This window comes from Typopeltis vanoorti, chromosome 13, assembly GCF_054136105.1.
Source record: "Typopeltis vanoorti isolate ZY-2024b chromosome 13, IOZ_Tvanoo_1.0, whole genome shotgun sequence".
NCBI classification, from domain to species: domain Eukaryota; kingdom Metazoa; phylum Arthropoda; class Arachnida; order Uropygi; family Thelyphonidae; genus Typopeltis; species Typopeltis vanoorti.
Window position 1 is genome coordinate 40,852,690 of NC_143561.1, and position 17,201 is coordinate 40,869,890.

Genomic DNA, 17,201 nt, shown 5'->3' on the forward strand with positions numbered 1-17,201 from the left:
TATTAATGATATCTTTCTTTAAATGTTTAAGGCATTACTATATTGCTCTGTTTATGGTTTTAACTGATGTTATATATAATTTTTGGAATTTACATTACCCTGATGTACTGGTAAATCTTAAAAATTAAGGGTCTGGGATTTGTGCCAGAAAATAATCCCCACATTTTTCTAGATCACTGGATATCAGAATTTTAGAAAAATACCATAATCCTTAAAAGATGAATTATAAAAAGGAAATGTATGTACGTGATACAAATAAAAACAAAGGTTCTGTTGTTAATACAGTATGTGTAATTTGTGACAGATTAGTTACACAGTTAAATTGTCGATGTGAGGCATATTTAGAAGTGCTGGATAATTTTCAGGTATTTATTAAATCAAATTTAAATGTTGCTGAAAATGATATTATTATTATTATTATTCAGGCCTCCATGGAGTCAAAAGACTCATCGTGGGAGGTCCTTCCTAAGAAACACAAAGTCTATCAAGACTCATCGAGGGGGAGGTCCCCCCCCCCCCAAGAAACACAAAATCTATCATACCACTCCTTGAACTCACTGACCATTCTTTAATGAATTACCTTATGTTAGGGTTAAAGAAAAGTAGTAGACACTAAAGATTCCCATGTTGAACCTGTTTTGTGAGTAAACTTAATGGGTTGAGGGTTAGTCGAGCCATGGGAAAGGATGTTTGTGATTGTGAAAATACTAGTGCTGGTGGTGGGGCAGTAGATGGCTTTGGTGTCGATGATGCAGTTTGCTGTAGTTGGTGGAGTGAGTGGTGGAGATGAGAGTTGTAGAGTAGGTGCCCTCTCGATGAGTCTGGAATCCTTGGAGGTGTAACATAATAATAACAACTTTTCACAGAATTCTCCTGTAAGTCATGAACAGTAGTAGTAAACAAATTCACATCTTGATGCGTATGTGGTATTCTAAAAATGAAATACCAGATGTAAGAGTTTAATATATTTTATTATTATTTATACAGGTACTCCATGTAGTCAAGAGACTCATTGTGTGAGAACCACACTATCCATTAACACAATACCTATCATACATCTTAAACTTATTCTCTGTTGGGGCAGTCACAATCACCTGTGGCAATCCATTCTACTCATTGATCACTCTCCAAGCAAAGAAGTTGTCTAAGATTCTGCAACTCTTAGACAACTTCCAAGTATGATTCCTTGATTTCACTCTTCCACCCATGTATTGAAAAAGTTCCTTTGTGTCAATCTTATAGAATCCTTTTAGTAACTTATAAGTTTCTATCATATCCCTTCTCCTACACCTGTCAGCTAAGCTCTGCAACCAACACACCTTCAATCTATCCTCAAAGAACATTCCACAGACCTGTCATAAGCTTAGTCACTTGTCCTTGAATTCTTTCCACCACCTCCCGCTCAAATGTATCTAAGCCAAACAGTTTTAAAGCAGAAAAATATGTTAGATATTTTATAGGAGAACATGTAATGTTCTCCCATAAATTAATGTAACCCACCATAATCAGTACATAACATCTAGAGTGTTTCAAATACATCTAGAGCTTTTGAGTTGATGAAAGAGTAGTATCAGTAAACAGAAGCTACAAAAAAAAAAAAAAGTATCATCATGGAAGGTATATAAGAAGATGATCAGCATGATAAGGGAGGAAAATTCAGATTTATGAGAAGAAACTAGCCGAGAGGACAAAAGAAATCCTAGAGTCTTTCATTATGTGGCAAGTAAGAGAAAGAATGACTATGGAAGGGTAACTTTAACAAGTCCTGATAGTAGCGAGGTGACAGAAGGATAAAATAGCTGAGTTACTGAGTGATCACTTTGCAAGGGTATATCATCCAAGTCAGGTTACTGCTGTGTCTATCACAGCAGTAACAGGGACTGATGTGAGAACAGAGGTGGATGAATTGGAGGTTATCAAGATGTTGCAGAATTTCAATATAAATATGACTGTAGGATTAGATAGAATATCAGCTTGCATCTTATGAAAATGTGCAAGGGAAGTAGCTATGCTTTTTGAGCAGCTGTTTACTTGAAATCTCAGCTTTGACAGTCTCCCAAGGGAAGACTGTTAAATGGAAAGAGGATAAAATAAGTCCCTTGCATAAAGGAGGCTCTAATACTGCAGTGACAAATTATAGACCAATCAGTATCTCAGGAGTGGTGGTAAAAGTACTGGAAAAGTTAGTGAATGAGAGAATTCAGGAGTGGGTGGATAAGAATGATACTCTGAGGGGCAGCATAGCTTTGTGAAGTAGCAGTCATGTCGTAGTAATTTATTAACTTTTTGTAATACAGTGAGAGCCAAGTTGGATAAAGAGAATGGCAACATGATGATACTGCTGGATTTTGCAAAAGTATTTGACAGAATACCACATATTCTCTATTATGCAAATTAGAACAAATGGGAATGGATCGGTGACGTGAGGAGCTGAAGGATCTTCCTCAGCCATAGCCAAGTTAGCCAGTCTTGGGCGTGGACAGCAGGGTTTTTTCCTCAGTTTATTCTGGGGTTTTTCATCCCGCAAAGCAGGCAAACTGGCCTTGAGAACTTAACACTACAGGCCATAGGATATACCGGGGCATAGGGCTGACCACCTTATCCTGTAAACGGATTGAGGTCCGATGATCAATGGACCCTCGACACCGCAAGGTAAAAGAGGGTATAAAGCAGATGAGATGAGATGATGGAATGGATATGAAACTGCATATATGGAGGAGCAGAATCCAGGAAAAAGATGACTAATGGTGTGCCGCAAGGCTCTTCTCTATTATAATCACTACTGTTTAATTTAATTTAATTTGTACATAAATGGTTTAGAAAATAATTTGAATGAAGGTAAATATTCAGTTTTTTGTTGATGATGCAAAACTGGGTTGGGCAATAGTTAATCAAGGTGATGTAGAGAGCTTGCAGGATGATTTAAATAGGCTGTCAGTATGTGCAAAAGATGTGTGTCAGTTTAAAGTGGAAAAATGTAAAGTTATTCATTTTGGGATGAATAGATTACAAGCTGTGTATCACATTCATGGAACTGTACTCCAGGAAATAGTTGAACCCAGGGAATTTGGAGGCAGTATCAGATAACCAAAAGTTCATGCAGGTTTTGGTAGAGTTCGCTGCAATGACTTGTTTTATTTTGCAGAGCACAATTTTTTATGTGTATCATAAGGCACAGAAACATGTCAGTCAATCAGTGTGTTCTAACTCGGTGTGTACTCTTTTTCTGCAACTTTTAATCCTTATAAAATGTCATTTGAACCTAGTATAATTCAGGCGTGTTTGCTTTACGAATTTAAACTCTGACTGAAGGCTTCAGAACAGGGCCCCCCCCTTCGCCCCTTATTTTTTGTACAGTTTATGCCAATTTTGCCACCCCGTGCAAATGCACATCTTGCACTGTCGGTAGAGCCAGCCCTGCTTCAGAGCATCATTCTTCTTCAGTAGCATAATCTTTTTTCTCCAAAGTGCATAACTTGACACTCTTGCCAAACTTTCAGCCTAATTTAAATCATTCTACAAGCTCTAGATCTCTTTAATAACTATCACGATACCCAATTTTGCATCTTCATCAGCCAATAACTGAATATTTCCTATCATATTTATATACAAAATAAACAGTCATGATCCAAGCACAGTGCTCTGCATCACATCACATTAATAGTCACATGCTTTCCTCCTGGACTCTGCTCCTCCATACACTACTTTTTGGTATCTGTTTAGCAGCCACTATCTCATCCACATCTACATCCACATCCACATCCAATTGGCATAACAATACTTCGCATGATATCCTGTCAAACATCTTTTCAAAATCCAGCGGTATCACTGTATAGCTATTCTCTCCATCTAACTCAGCTGTTATTATAAAAAACACTATTATAAAAAAAAGTTAATAAATTCCAAGACAAGGCAAACCTTTAACAAAAGGCAAGCATCCATTCCTGAATTCTGTCTTTGACCAACTTTTTCAACACATTTACTACCACTCCCAAGATACTGACTGGAGTATTTTTTTTTTTTTTTTTACTGGAGTCTTGGAGCCTCCTTTAGGATAAGGAGCTATTATTCCTTCCTTTCACTCCCTTAAGATTTTTTAACTTAAGTCTCAGCTCTGTAAATGCTTAGAGACATTCTCTTAACACTTGAGCTGATATCCCATCCTATTCCATTGCTTTGAGATTCTGCAACATCTTAAGTAATGCTAATTCTTCAAAATCTATTCTCATGTTAATTCTTGTCACAGCCACAAAAAATAGCATCACTTAGATAACAGACTTTTGAAAATAATAAATTTAGTTTAATCCTTTATCCAAGTGTGAGCAAACAAAGTTTGCGCTTGAAAGTATCTTCCGGACTGGGGTAAGGTGGTACAACACCAGGGAAACTCGTTGCAAAGGTGGAGCAAGCTACCAATACTGCTGTCTCAGTATCTCCTATAATGCAAAACACATCTCCTTGCAGATATGTCTAATGTTATGCATTAAGGGAAGGGCCACTACCCAGACTAGTCTCGACCTTTATTGAGGTCTCTTCAGTGGAAGCCAGGCCCAAGTTGAGATACCAGGCAGGCATCTAGCATTAGCAGGTCATCTCTACCTATAGGAGTTGCCAAATGGTGTGCCACCCTTTTTTAATAAATTACTCTGGATTTAGAGAAAGATGTTGAAAGTTTATTTTTCACTTGGTTAGAGTATAATAAATTTAGTTTAATCCTTTATCCAAGTGTGAGCAAACAAAGTTTGCGCCTGAAAGTATCTTCAGGACTGGGGTAAGGTGGTACAACACCAGGGCAACTCGTTGCAAAGGTGGAGCAAGCTACCAACACTCCTGTCTCAGTATCTTCTATAATGCAAAACACATCTCCTTGCAGATATGTCTAATGTTATGCATTAAGGAGATGTGTTTTGCATTATAGGAGATACTGAGACAGTATCTCCTATAATGTATCTGCTATCTAGCTTGCTCCACCTTTGCAACGAGTTGCCCTGGTGTTGTACCATCTACCCCAGTCCTGAAGATACTTTCAGGCGTAAACTTTGTTTGCTCACACTTGGATAAAGGATTAAACTAAATTTATTATACTCTAACCAAGTGAAAAATAAACTTTCAACATCTTTCTCTAAATCCAGAATAATTTACTAAAAAAGGATGGCACACCATTTGGCAACTCCTATAGGTAGAGATGACCTGCTAATGCTAGATGCCTGCCTGGTATCTCAACTTTGGCCTGGCTCCCACTGAAGAGACCTCAATAAAGGTCGAAACTAGTCTGGGTAGTGACCCTTCCCTTAATGCATAACGTTAGACATATCCGCAAGGAGATGTGTGTTGCATTACATTATAGGAGATACTGAGACATGAGTGTTGGTAGCTTGCTCCACCTTTGCAATGAGTTGCCCTGGTGTTGTACCACCTTACCCCAGTCCTGAAGATACTTTCAAGCGCAAACTTTGTTTGCTCACACTTGGATAAAGGATTAAACTAAATTTATTATATTCTAACCAAGTGAAAAATAAACTTTCAAGACTTTTGAAAAGTGATCACTCGGTAAAACTATTACATCTGCTTCTGTCACTTCACCACTATCAGCACCCGCTAAAGTTATCCTTCTACAGTCATTCCTCCTTTTATTGTCAATCCTATAAAGTTGCGTAAGCAAACTTGTATATCTATCATATCCTCTTGCTAATCAACCAGCCTATGTAACCCATAAATCTTCTTATATGAAGCATCACACAGACTTGCCACCATCTTGGTCACTCACCTTTAAATCTGTTACACATCTTCCATACCTCCATGAAATCCAAAATAACCTATTTATCTCTACATGTCAGAGTGTTCAATAACTAGGTAATCCTATGTGTTCTTTTAGCCACTTTTGCAATATGTCCTCTGAACTTCGATTCTCCATCTATCAACAGCCCCAAATCCCTGGTTTCATCAATTTCCTGGATGAAACCAGGGATTTGGGCTCCATCAATATGGTAATAACTGATAATCTTTTCACCTTAAAATGCATAACCTTACACTTTGCCACATTAACTGGATATCTATTCTTCTTCTTTGCCCATATTGTCAGTCTAAATCATCCTGTAAAATATCATTATTTTTATTAACTATTGTTCTACCTAATTTTGCACTTTCTGCAAACAACTGAATATTTCCCCTCAGAAAACCTCCTATATTGTAGTAGCCCAAGTACTGGCACCTCACTAGTGCCGCATAACTTCTAAAGGACTCTGCTCCTGAATAAACTACTGTCTGTTATCTTTCCAACAACCATCCTCTTATCAAGATCAACTTCATTTCAATTACCTGTTTGCTGTAATTTATGTATCAAAATTCCATGCAGTATCCTGTCAAATGCCTTTATTAAGTCTAACAGTATCACCTCATCGCCATAACTAACTTTAGCCAGCCTAGCTATCACTGTTTTATAAAAACTGTGTAAGTTACTGAAGCATGGCCTACCTGTCATAAAGCCATGTTGCCTCCTCCCCAGCACCATCACCACAGTATCCTATTTCTATCCATCCATTCTTGAATTCTGTCTTTAACCAACTTCTTCAATCTTTTGACTACTATTCCTGAAATGTTAATTGGTCAATAATTTGCTACAGAACTATTATCTCCTTTTCCATTTGCTTGGAGATTCTACCAGAGCTGAGCCAGACTCAGATTTAACAATCTAGTCAAAAGGCACTACCAATTTCCTAGTACATTCTCATAATACAGGAGCTTATAAACCCAACCCATAGCTATATTCACATCAAGATTTTATATCCTATATAGAATCTTGATATCCTCAACCTCAACATTCACATTAGCCCATCATATCTATTTACTGTGATGTCCTCACTGGAATGATACACTCATGCAAAGTAATCACTCAATAATTCAACTATTTCATCTGCTTGTCATCTACCATGTACATTCGTCAAAATTATTCTGCTACAGTCATTTACTTGCCACATACTGAAAAAACTCTTTTGGGTTATGCTACTCAAAATATAACTTTTGACTATTTACACTATAATTAATGCAATTACAGCGCTCATAACGCAAAATCACTATTGTAAAAGCTGTGACATAACTTTTGTCAGTTTAACGATTACCGCAGTTTTAATAATTAGAAAATTACCATAACTATGCATAACATTCGTGGAAACACACAGAGATAATATCATAAGGCGGAAAAATGCGTCATTATTATCCACATCACTACATTACTATTAGTTAGGATTATAACTAGGATGTAAAAAAGTCTTCGTTTATTTATTTTCTTCCATGATAGTTCATGCAAATATCTAATGGAGAATGAATATACATCATTATACCGAATTTTAGGAAGAAGGATTGCTTATACTGGACTAAACTGCGTAATATAATCAGGCATTTAAGATAAGGCTAATCTACAGAGATTTTATAGCATGCTGATTATTTTAGACATAGTGGACATGTGCGTTTCGATTTGTGTGCAGACAATTAATACTGCATTAGTCAACTGCTGTATGAAAGCTAGCGATGAATTTCATATCTAGATATTAATTCTACACATCGTTACGACTTATTCAAAACAAAACGTTTGATAATATTCGAGATCTGAAAAGTTGGAGTGAAGACTGCTTTATTTATCTGACGGAGTAGTATATAACCGAATACCGAACAGTAAAACTGCTCGCGATACAAAATTACCCGAGTTAGTAACAAGCCATATGTATATATTGCGATGGCAACCGTCTAGACTGAGTACTCTATATAACATGTTCAGGTGATATCTAAGCTGTAAAACCAAGCAGCTCAAATTAAAAAAAAAAAAATGGAAGACAATGAGCATTTTTTTCCTCTCATTTAAGAAATGAATGTATTCGAATTCACTACCAAAAATTTTAAACTTATGTTGATGAATTCGAAACTTCAAAAACTTAAAAGTAGCCTATTCTTCTCTACTCTGCTATTATTTTACTTTCAAACAAGTAAATATTACTAATTCATATGTATGCTTACCCATACAACGGATATTAAACACTGTAAACCTAGCAATGGATGATAAACCTAGCAACCGACTAACTGTACAATTCCCCCCCAACAACCAGTAAACTTTCCCTTGGCCTTCGGCAACTCTAGCAATGACACCTGCGCAATAGCATTTAACTCTTCTGAGTGGCACGTGATTCTACGTTCTTTACAGCTGATAAGGGTGTAACCAATCGCTTTTAGCTTAACCAGTTCCAACCGCATGAGTTAGGCAAAAGGCAGACGAAATACGTATATTGTTTTTATAAGGATGGACATCTTTCCACTGCGTTTGTACTGGTTGAAAATTTGTTGATAAATACTTCAATATTTCATTATACGTTTTTCAATGTTTCTATTATATATATATTATATATATATATATATATATATAGATAGATAGATAGATAGATAGATATTTTTTTTTTATTTAACTTGTTAAAATAAACATTACACGATAGGTAACAAGGACTATTTACATATTATATATTATAAGTTTTTAAGTATATATATTTCAGAGAAAGAAACATTTTCCTTTCGGGTGTACAATACAGAATGCAACAAATGAATTAAAAATTAACAGTTCAGTTTCAGTCTGAGTTATCTTTTAGATGAAGCACATTGTCGTCGTCAATCCAGAAGAGGGTACCAGTCGGATTCCACGCCTCTATGAATTTCGCGACAGTTCTTGTTTCTTTGGAGTGCTCACGTTCCAATATAAGCCTGCTTTTTAGTTTCCGACGGAGGATATACATCAGGGTTTGTGCAGTTTCAGTGATGGATGGGTGCTGGTTACTTCTTGTCTGTTTTAGGTAGAAGCTGTAGATGATGGCCTTAGCGCAGATGAAGAGGAACTTGCATGTTCTGTGTCTGTTTTCTTCTGTGTGGACTAAATTCCAGTAGTCTTCTTGGCTGTGTGCGTAGTTACAGGTGCTCGAGGCAGTATTCAGGGCATAGGTGATTATCATTTTGTTTGCGGGACAGGTCAGATAGGTGTGTTCCAAGGTACCTGAAACGTCACAGAATAGACACAGATATGTTTCTCTTAGCTGAAATTTGTAGAGCTTAGAAGGAGTTGGCAAGATGTTATGCCATAGTCTCCACTGTATGTCGGAATCTGGTTTGGCACATTTTGATTTATATGGCAGGTCCCACTGAAAACTGTGTGGTATATGCAGCCTTGTAGATGAGAGTGTTAAGGCTGAATATAAGAAGGGCGCGGATGGGGACACTGACATGAGGAAGTGGTATATTTTCTTGTAGTTGGAGGGAAGAATTAGGGAGGCTTCAGATTGTACAAGATGAAATATTGGCCCAGAGCAGTTTCTAGAAGGAATACGGATTTCCTGAGGTGTAGCAATATCTGGATAGGCTTTTATAATGGAGGCTTGCAGCTGTTGATATTGCTTTTCAGTTTTTGGGTTCTTCATTGGTAGGCTTGTGAATGCTTTCCACTTTAGGGTGTGGGTTAGGAGGTCTCCTATGACTCTTATTCCTGCCCAGTTCCATGTAGGGAAAAGAAAAGGCTGGCTCGTTGTGAGACTTGTGATGTTTCTGTTCGCGAATAGTGGTTCTGTAAGTACAGCTGACTCTGTTGATTCTGTGAGTGTATGGTGAAGTCCTGTGTTTTTCCATTGCTGTAGAGCGTCTTTGTAAAAATTAGGTAGTTTGGCAGGAGATGGTGCAGGACTGGCCATTCGGAGGATTGTGGAAAGTGTAAGTCCTCTGGTGGATGATTTCGTGATATAATCGAAGGTGGTTACATAAGTGTGATTGCATTGAAGTGTCTTTAGGAGGAGGATTATCCTGAAGGATCTAATCTTGTTTTTAAGGGAAATCAGGCCTTGACCTCCCTTGCTGAGTGGCTTGCAGAGTTGAGGGTCTGTTGTCCAGTGAGTTTTGTTCCAGAGGAAACGTTTGATTTCCTTTTGAATGTGGTAGAGAAATTCTTCAGGAGGTGTGAGTACTTTGAGGGTATGCCATAAGACACTCGCAGCCATCTAGTTAACTATTAGTACTCTTCCTCTAAGTGAAGACATGGAACGAACGCTGTTCCATTTACCTAGCACCTGTTTAAAACGATTGTGCAGCTGTGTCCAGTTCAGTGTGTTATATATTTTGGTGTTGCCAAGGTGCACACTTAAGTATCTTTGTCCTTTGCTTGACCAGGTACATTCGATCAGAAAATCATTTCTAGACTTCCATCTGCCTGACCACAAGCCCGTGGTTTTGGCAGAATTTAATTTGGCCCCCGAGGCTTATGCATATAGTCTATGTGCTTCCTCGGTTACTGTCATTTCTTCTTCATTTCGTACTATTACAGTGACGTCATCGGCATATGCAGATAAGGTAATTTTTTGATGTGGCTCTATTATTCTGGTTCGTTTGGAGATGATGGCGTAGTGTACCCTTTTTAAGAAGGGTTCTATGTCCAGTGTGTATAATTGACCGGAGAGGGGACATCCTTACTTGATCCCTCGAGAGTATGACAAAGTGCGAGTGAGCCTGTTGTTGATTTTTAAACAGAAGTGTGCATCTCTGTAAAGCAATTGCACTGTTTCAATGATGAGAGGACCATAGCCAAATGCCTTTAGAACTTCATAAAGGTACTCGTGCTCTACCCTGTCGAAAGCCATCTCCTGATCAAGGCTGACGAGAGCTAAGTCTTCGTGTTGGCTGTTTGCGATGTGGATGAGATCTCTTATTAAATGGAGGTTATCATGTATTGATCTTCCTGGGACAGAGTACGTTTGATGTTGGCCAATAACTTCGGACAGTGTTGGCTTTATTCGGTTTGCTATAACTTTGGAAATTATTTTGCAATTGGTATTAATTAGGGAGATTGGACGCCAGTTCCGGATATCCGTGTGGTCTCCCTTCTTTGGTATCAATCGTGCTACTGAGGTCGTGACGGAGATAGATATAACAGAAACAGAAAGTATATATAAAAAATAATAAGCTAACGCCCTTTTATTCCCTTATAGGGAGTAGGCGAAGCCGTCCGAGATGGGTTTGGATGGATAACCCCCCCCTCCCTTTCCCCATATGTTGGCTTGATTGGCCGCGTGAACGTATCCGCTCTCCAGCCAATAGGCTGTGGTTCGAATTCCACCATGAGCTTTGATGTTTGTGATTATCTTTCACTAATTTCTCATATGCATACATACAAATATACACTCTCCCAACATGGATTGGATCACCATGGGAGAAGTAAACCCAATCCTCCCGCATTAAGGAGGACTGCATTCATTTGTGGGGATTCTACAGGCTGAATACCATCCCATACACACTATGATACTATAGGACTTTTGCTAAAGCATTTGATAGAACATCACATGAAAGGCCCTTGAATAAATTGGAATATATCGACTTGGATAATAACCGGATGGTTAATGGACAGGCATCAGAAAGTTGTATATGCGGATATGAATCGGCCAGATTTAAGGTGAGCCGTGGAACACTCTAGAAATCAATCCTTGGGTTATTGTTACCCAATCTATACATTAATTATATTGGGAAGAACCTTTTAGAAGTAATGCACTTTGGCGTGATTGATTTCCAACTGCATATTGTTTTGGTGAGATTATGCTTGGAGAAACTGATGAAATACGGATCTTAGAGTGGTGAACAGGAAGTTGAAACAAACAGTAAGAATAAGTAAGTCATTTGCCTCCATGCGCACATAGTAGTATCAAGGGCTTGATACTACTATGTGCGCATTTGTTCTCCCGCGTTCCGAGAGGCGATAAAGAAGCTGTAGAAAGATACAGAAAAAAAAAAAAGGTTCCCTCTTAATGAGGAGTTACTGGCGTATTAATGCAGCCGATTCGCCACTCCTCTGCTGCATCTCCTAAGGGCGATATCCATGTGTTCACGGGGCTGGTTTGTCTATTTTGCGGGATGAAAAACCCCAGATAAACTGGGGGAAAAAAACCCTGCTGTCCACACCCAAGACCGGCTAACTTGACTATGGCTGAGAAAGATCCTTAAGCTCCTCACGTCGTCGACGGAATCGAACCTATGACATTCCTTCCCCAGGCATATGGTTGCGAAGCGCATAGCCACTAGGCTAACCGCGCGGAATATACCCATAATATATTTATATTACATTTAGTAAGTACAATAATCATTATTGTATATTTAATGCTTATTTCTTGCACATCTTTCGAAGCCAATGTTTGGCTTATATGAAGATGTTTTAGGTCCATTAGAATAGGGAGGGTGATGAATGTGTGGAATGCGTTGCCAGAGGTGGTTGTGAGTGCTTCGTCTGTGAATGACTTTAAGGAGAAGTATGATAGGTATTGTGTGAATAATGGATAGTGTGTCAATGTAGGGTCTCTCGCGATGCCTTCTGACTCCATGGAGACACCGTTGTAATAATAATTTCACCAGTCCAATAAAATTACTTAATGATAACAAGAGCATATTCACGTGGCCACTTTAATGTTAATCATTGTTATTACCAGGTGTTGAGTACAGGGACTACAAAGTTCCTTTAGGTAAGCATATAAAGTTATTATTATTATTATGTGACACCTCCAGGGAGTTCAAAGAGGGAGAGTGTGCCAACAGCATTGAACGATTGATCCCCTTCCAACTACTAACCGCGCTAAAACTTGCTTAACATTTTGCTGAGCCATGTGCACTATTATAATTACTTGTAGTGTATGCTATATGCTGAGGCCTAATTTGAAAATGAATTGTTGTTGTTCGGTATTTTCTGGAAAAGTATTGTCTTAACATGATAGTGTAATGCCTAGGATCTGGCATAGTCACAAGTCCATTGCTGGTATATATATATATATATTGATGGATAGAAAAGAGGAGTATCATTTTGGCACTCCAGAGCTGTTGTTGCCAACAGCCTGTTTTGTAATAAGTATGTTTTTTCATTAAGCAGGGGCGAATTCTCCATGCTTGCTATGCTTGCTGCGCAAGTTCATTAATTGAGAAAGAAGTAATATTTATTTGTTAATAAATGCATGCATTTATAAGCATTCCGTTTAGGCTTTTATTTTCGTAGACAGAAGACGTCTTAAGCTTGCACGGCAATAATTGAGCTTTGCATTGTGTATCGAAGGCCGATGCTTGCTCGTCTAGTCAAAGCTACCTTGGCTTGTGCGGTTGTGGGAGCTTCCAGGTTCTCGCAGCAGCACTGTGATTCATGCGCGCTCATAGCCATTTCACGTCGTCTCACTCTGTTGCTTAAACACAGGCCATACGCAGTCAACGTAGCTCTAGCCAGTGAGCTTCAGCCAGCCTTTACAAGTGTGCATGTTGCTTGGGAAAATTAAGTTACAACCAACTTTTTATGACGATGTTATTGGCCAGTTCATAAAGAAGAACCGTAGGGTAGAATTTGTATTCAAGTAGTTAAATTGAAAAAGATGGAATATCATTTGTAAAATATATGTATTTGTATGATTAAATGTACATAAATTTCTAAATATATAGTTTTAAATGGTCAGTAATTCATTATTCCGCTAATTAGACTTCAATCACACCTCTCACTCCCTGAATGATAACAAGAGCAAGCGTGAATTTCAAGACCTGCATTCGCCCCTGTCATTAAGTATTGCAGTGCCGAACCATAGCAAGATATAGATAATTTTCCTAGCATTTGGATGTAGTAAGTTTGTAGATGTAGTGCAGTGCATTTTAAAGAGTAATATACGCAGTTTTTTTGTGTGTATGTGTGTGTGTGTGTGTGTGTGTGTGTGTGTGTGTGTGTGTGTGTGTGTGTGTGTGTGTGTGTGTGTGTGTGTGTGTGTGTGTGTGTGTGTGTGTGTGTGTGTGTGTGTGTGTTCCATCGCATATTATAATCAAAGTGCAGGCCTAAATGTTTGAAGTATGTAACTTCCTAGATTGTATGGCAAGAAGTTTTAGTTTTTCTTTCGTGTGAGATATTAGCCATACAAGGGTTTCTAAATAAGATGAGCTAATTAGTGATTACGTGAAAGGCTGTCTGAAATGTTGTAAGCCTACTGATGGGTCTTTGTGTATGGATGAGTAGTGTGTCATCTGCGTGCTGATAGATGTGACTATATGTAGGTTAGAGAGATCGTTTACAAAAATATTGAAAAGGCATGGCGATAGAATTGTCCCTTGTGGAAAAAATACATACATTCGATTTATTTTTGTAATGTTCGAAAAACTCCACAACTGAGTCTTCGACTTAGTTGTGGAGTTTTTCCCTTATGCTAACCGCTTCGATTTTTTTTTTTTTTTAAAGAATTATGTTCGGTATGGTGTCAAGAGCTAGTGCAAACATAAAGTGGTTTTTTTGTCCAGTGTATTTTGCTACAGAGATCCTCTAATAAGATATTGGTTCCTTTATTTTTACGAAATCCGTATTCAATGTTGGATATTATATTGAATTTCTCAAAATCTATGGATATTTTCTCATTAACTATTTATCCCGCGATATTTCTATTACTGTCAGCTAGGATATAGGCTGTAATTGTTAATTTCAAGGTCTAGTGGTATTTTGCATTTATGAAGTTTAGCAATTTGAATATAACTGGCGATACGACGAAGTAATGCATTTGGAAATCCTTTGGTCTTATCTGATCAAATCCAGGGGCTGTTTTAAAGTTAATTTTTGAAATTTTTGAAATCAAAGATTGTTATTTTGTGTCTGGATAGTGTTGATATTTGGCTTTCCAAGATCAGGTATAATTTGCTTTAAGTTTATAATTTATTCTTTAAAAGTATCATTAAATTTGTCCGCTAGTTGCTTCATACTTAACCCGTTTTTGGAAAAGTTCTGGATAATAGTCCTGGAGGAAATGGTGTTTTATTGAGTGCTTCATTTATTATTGTCCACGTTCCTTTAATTTTTCCTTAATTTGAGTCTTCTTCTTTTTCCCCCTCTTTTACCTTGCGATGTCGAGGGTTTTCTATTCATTTAACTGCAATCGTACACAAGGATAAGGTAGTTAGCCTTATGCGTCCCGGTGTATCCTATGTCTGTAGAAGCGTTGAGTTCTCAAGGCCGGTTTGCTTGCTGGCGGGATGAAAAAACCCCAGATAAACTGGGGAGAAAAACCCTTACAGTCTACACCCAAGACCCGCTAAGTTGGCTATGTTTGAGAAAGATCCTAAGCTTCTCACGTTAGCGACAGGAAGCGAGCCCAGGACACTCCTTTCCCAGGCACATGGTTGCGAAGCACATAGCCACTCGGCTAACCGCCGAGTGGCTATGTGCTTCGCATAAATTAGAAATCTTCCTGTCGCCTGTTACTAAGGTTATCTTACCAAGATCATTCTTCCTTTATTCGGAGTATAGTGAAAGAAATCTATTGAATTTCCTTTAATCTGTTCAGCTAATTTCTTTTCATGTAAGATGCCATGAGATTTTCCTAATTTCATCGTCATGCCATGTCATCTTGCATATTCCATCCATTTGAGTTTGTGTAATAACCTTTTGTATACAATTCTGTAAAATGTCTTGGCAAAATAAGAGTGACCGTGTATTCCATGCCCCATATCCAACTCCGCTGTCACCGTTATAAAATATGAAGAAAATATCTTTAAAATGCATACTTTTAACAGAGCCAAGCTGTCCTCTATAAAGGATCAAAGTGTTATCTACCCACTTCTGGATGCGATTTCCCACCAGCTTCTCAATACCTTAATAACTACTCCAGAGATACAGAGTGTTCTATAATTGACTACATTAGTTCCAGCTCCACCCCTGAATAATGGAATTATCTTTTCCTCCTTTCATCTCATTATGAATCGCGTTCGTGCTGAGCCTCAACAACTAGGTTAGGAGTACAGAATCATAGCTATTTCTCTAGCATATTCCTTTAACATGCATGCCGATATCTCGTCGAAATCCACTACTATATTTGCATCGAGCTCTTTGCAATAATCTTAAGACCTCTATCTTTTTATCTAGATTAATTTCAGCTTCCAGAAAACTAATGGCTCTGTCTGGAATGTAAGCAAAATGATTATTTAAAAACTAAGCTATTTCCAGTAAATTAGAAATCTTCCTTTCATCTGTATTTATTAAGATTATCTTACCAAGATCATTCTTCCTTTTATTCGGCGTATAGAGAAAGAAATCTCTCGAATTTCCTTTAATCTGTTCAGCTAATTTCTTTTCATATTCTGATTTCGCCTTTCTCACCATTGCTGTCACTCGCCTGACCTGTCCTTTGTACTGCTCATCGCATTTCACACGACAAGTTCCATAACATGAACTTATTATCTTTCTACTTAGTTAAATGCTTTAGAATTTTATTCATCGATTTCAGCGATTAATTCTCCTGACTCTGGGAATGCAGTCAGTTATAGCTTTCTTCAAACATCCTTTGACAACTTCATATGCACTAGAGGCCTTTCTATTGGGATATAGTATAGATTAGTCTACAGCATGTAAAACCCGCCTTAGCTATGTGGTAGCTTCCCATATTCTAGAACTTTTTTTTTTCTTTTTTAAGTTATACAAATTTCGTCCCCCCCCCCAAAAAAAAAACAAGTAGGTTTCTTCCAGATGAAACGAACAGCATTTTTAATCACACATTCGAATATACACAAATACTAATAGAACATTTCTGCTTATCAAGCGCGCCGTTATATACAGTATATACATATAGAAAGTTTTTAACTTGGGTATATTATGTATTCAAGATACCAAGTAATTTTATATAAACTTGGTTTTTAATCCTATTTGCTTGGTATCTTGAATATATATATATATATATATATATATATATATATATATATATATATATATATATATATATATATATATATATATATATATATATATATATATATATATATATATATATATATATATTAATTCTGGATGTTAAAAGGATTTAGCATCCAGTATGAAACACAAAACCTATATAAACAGCAGTAATAAAGAAGAAAGAGCCAAAGTGCGAGTGACAATGATACTACATGAGATTTAAATCAGATTTTAAAAAAAATCACTACAATGTTCATTTTATTAAACTATGATCATTATAGCTGAAGTTTAAACGCACTATTTGGGAATAACATAGCATTATATTAGGAATATGTCAAAGATTTAACCAACGTGTAAAAAATAAATAATAAATATTAAAAAAAAACGGGAATCAAATCATTAATTGAGACTATCAATAATATATTCAACTGCATAAGGAACATAAGAAAATTCCTTGGGAAACTTATTCACA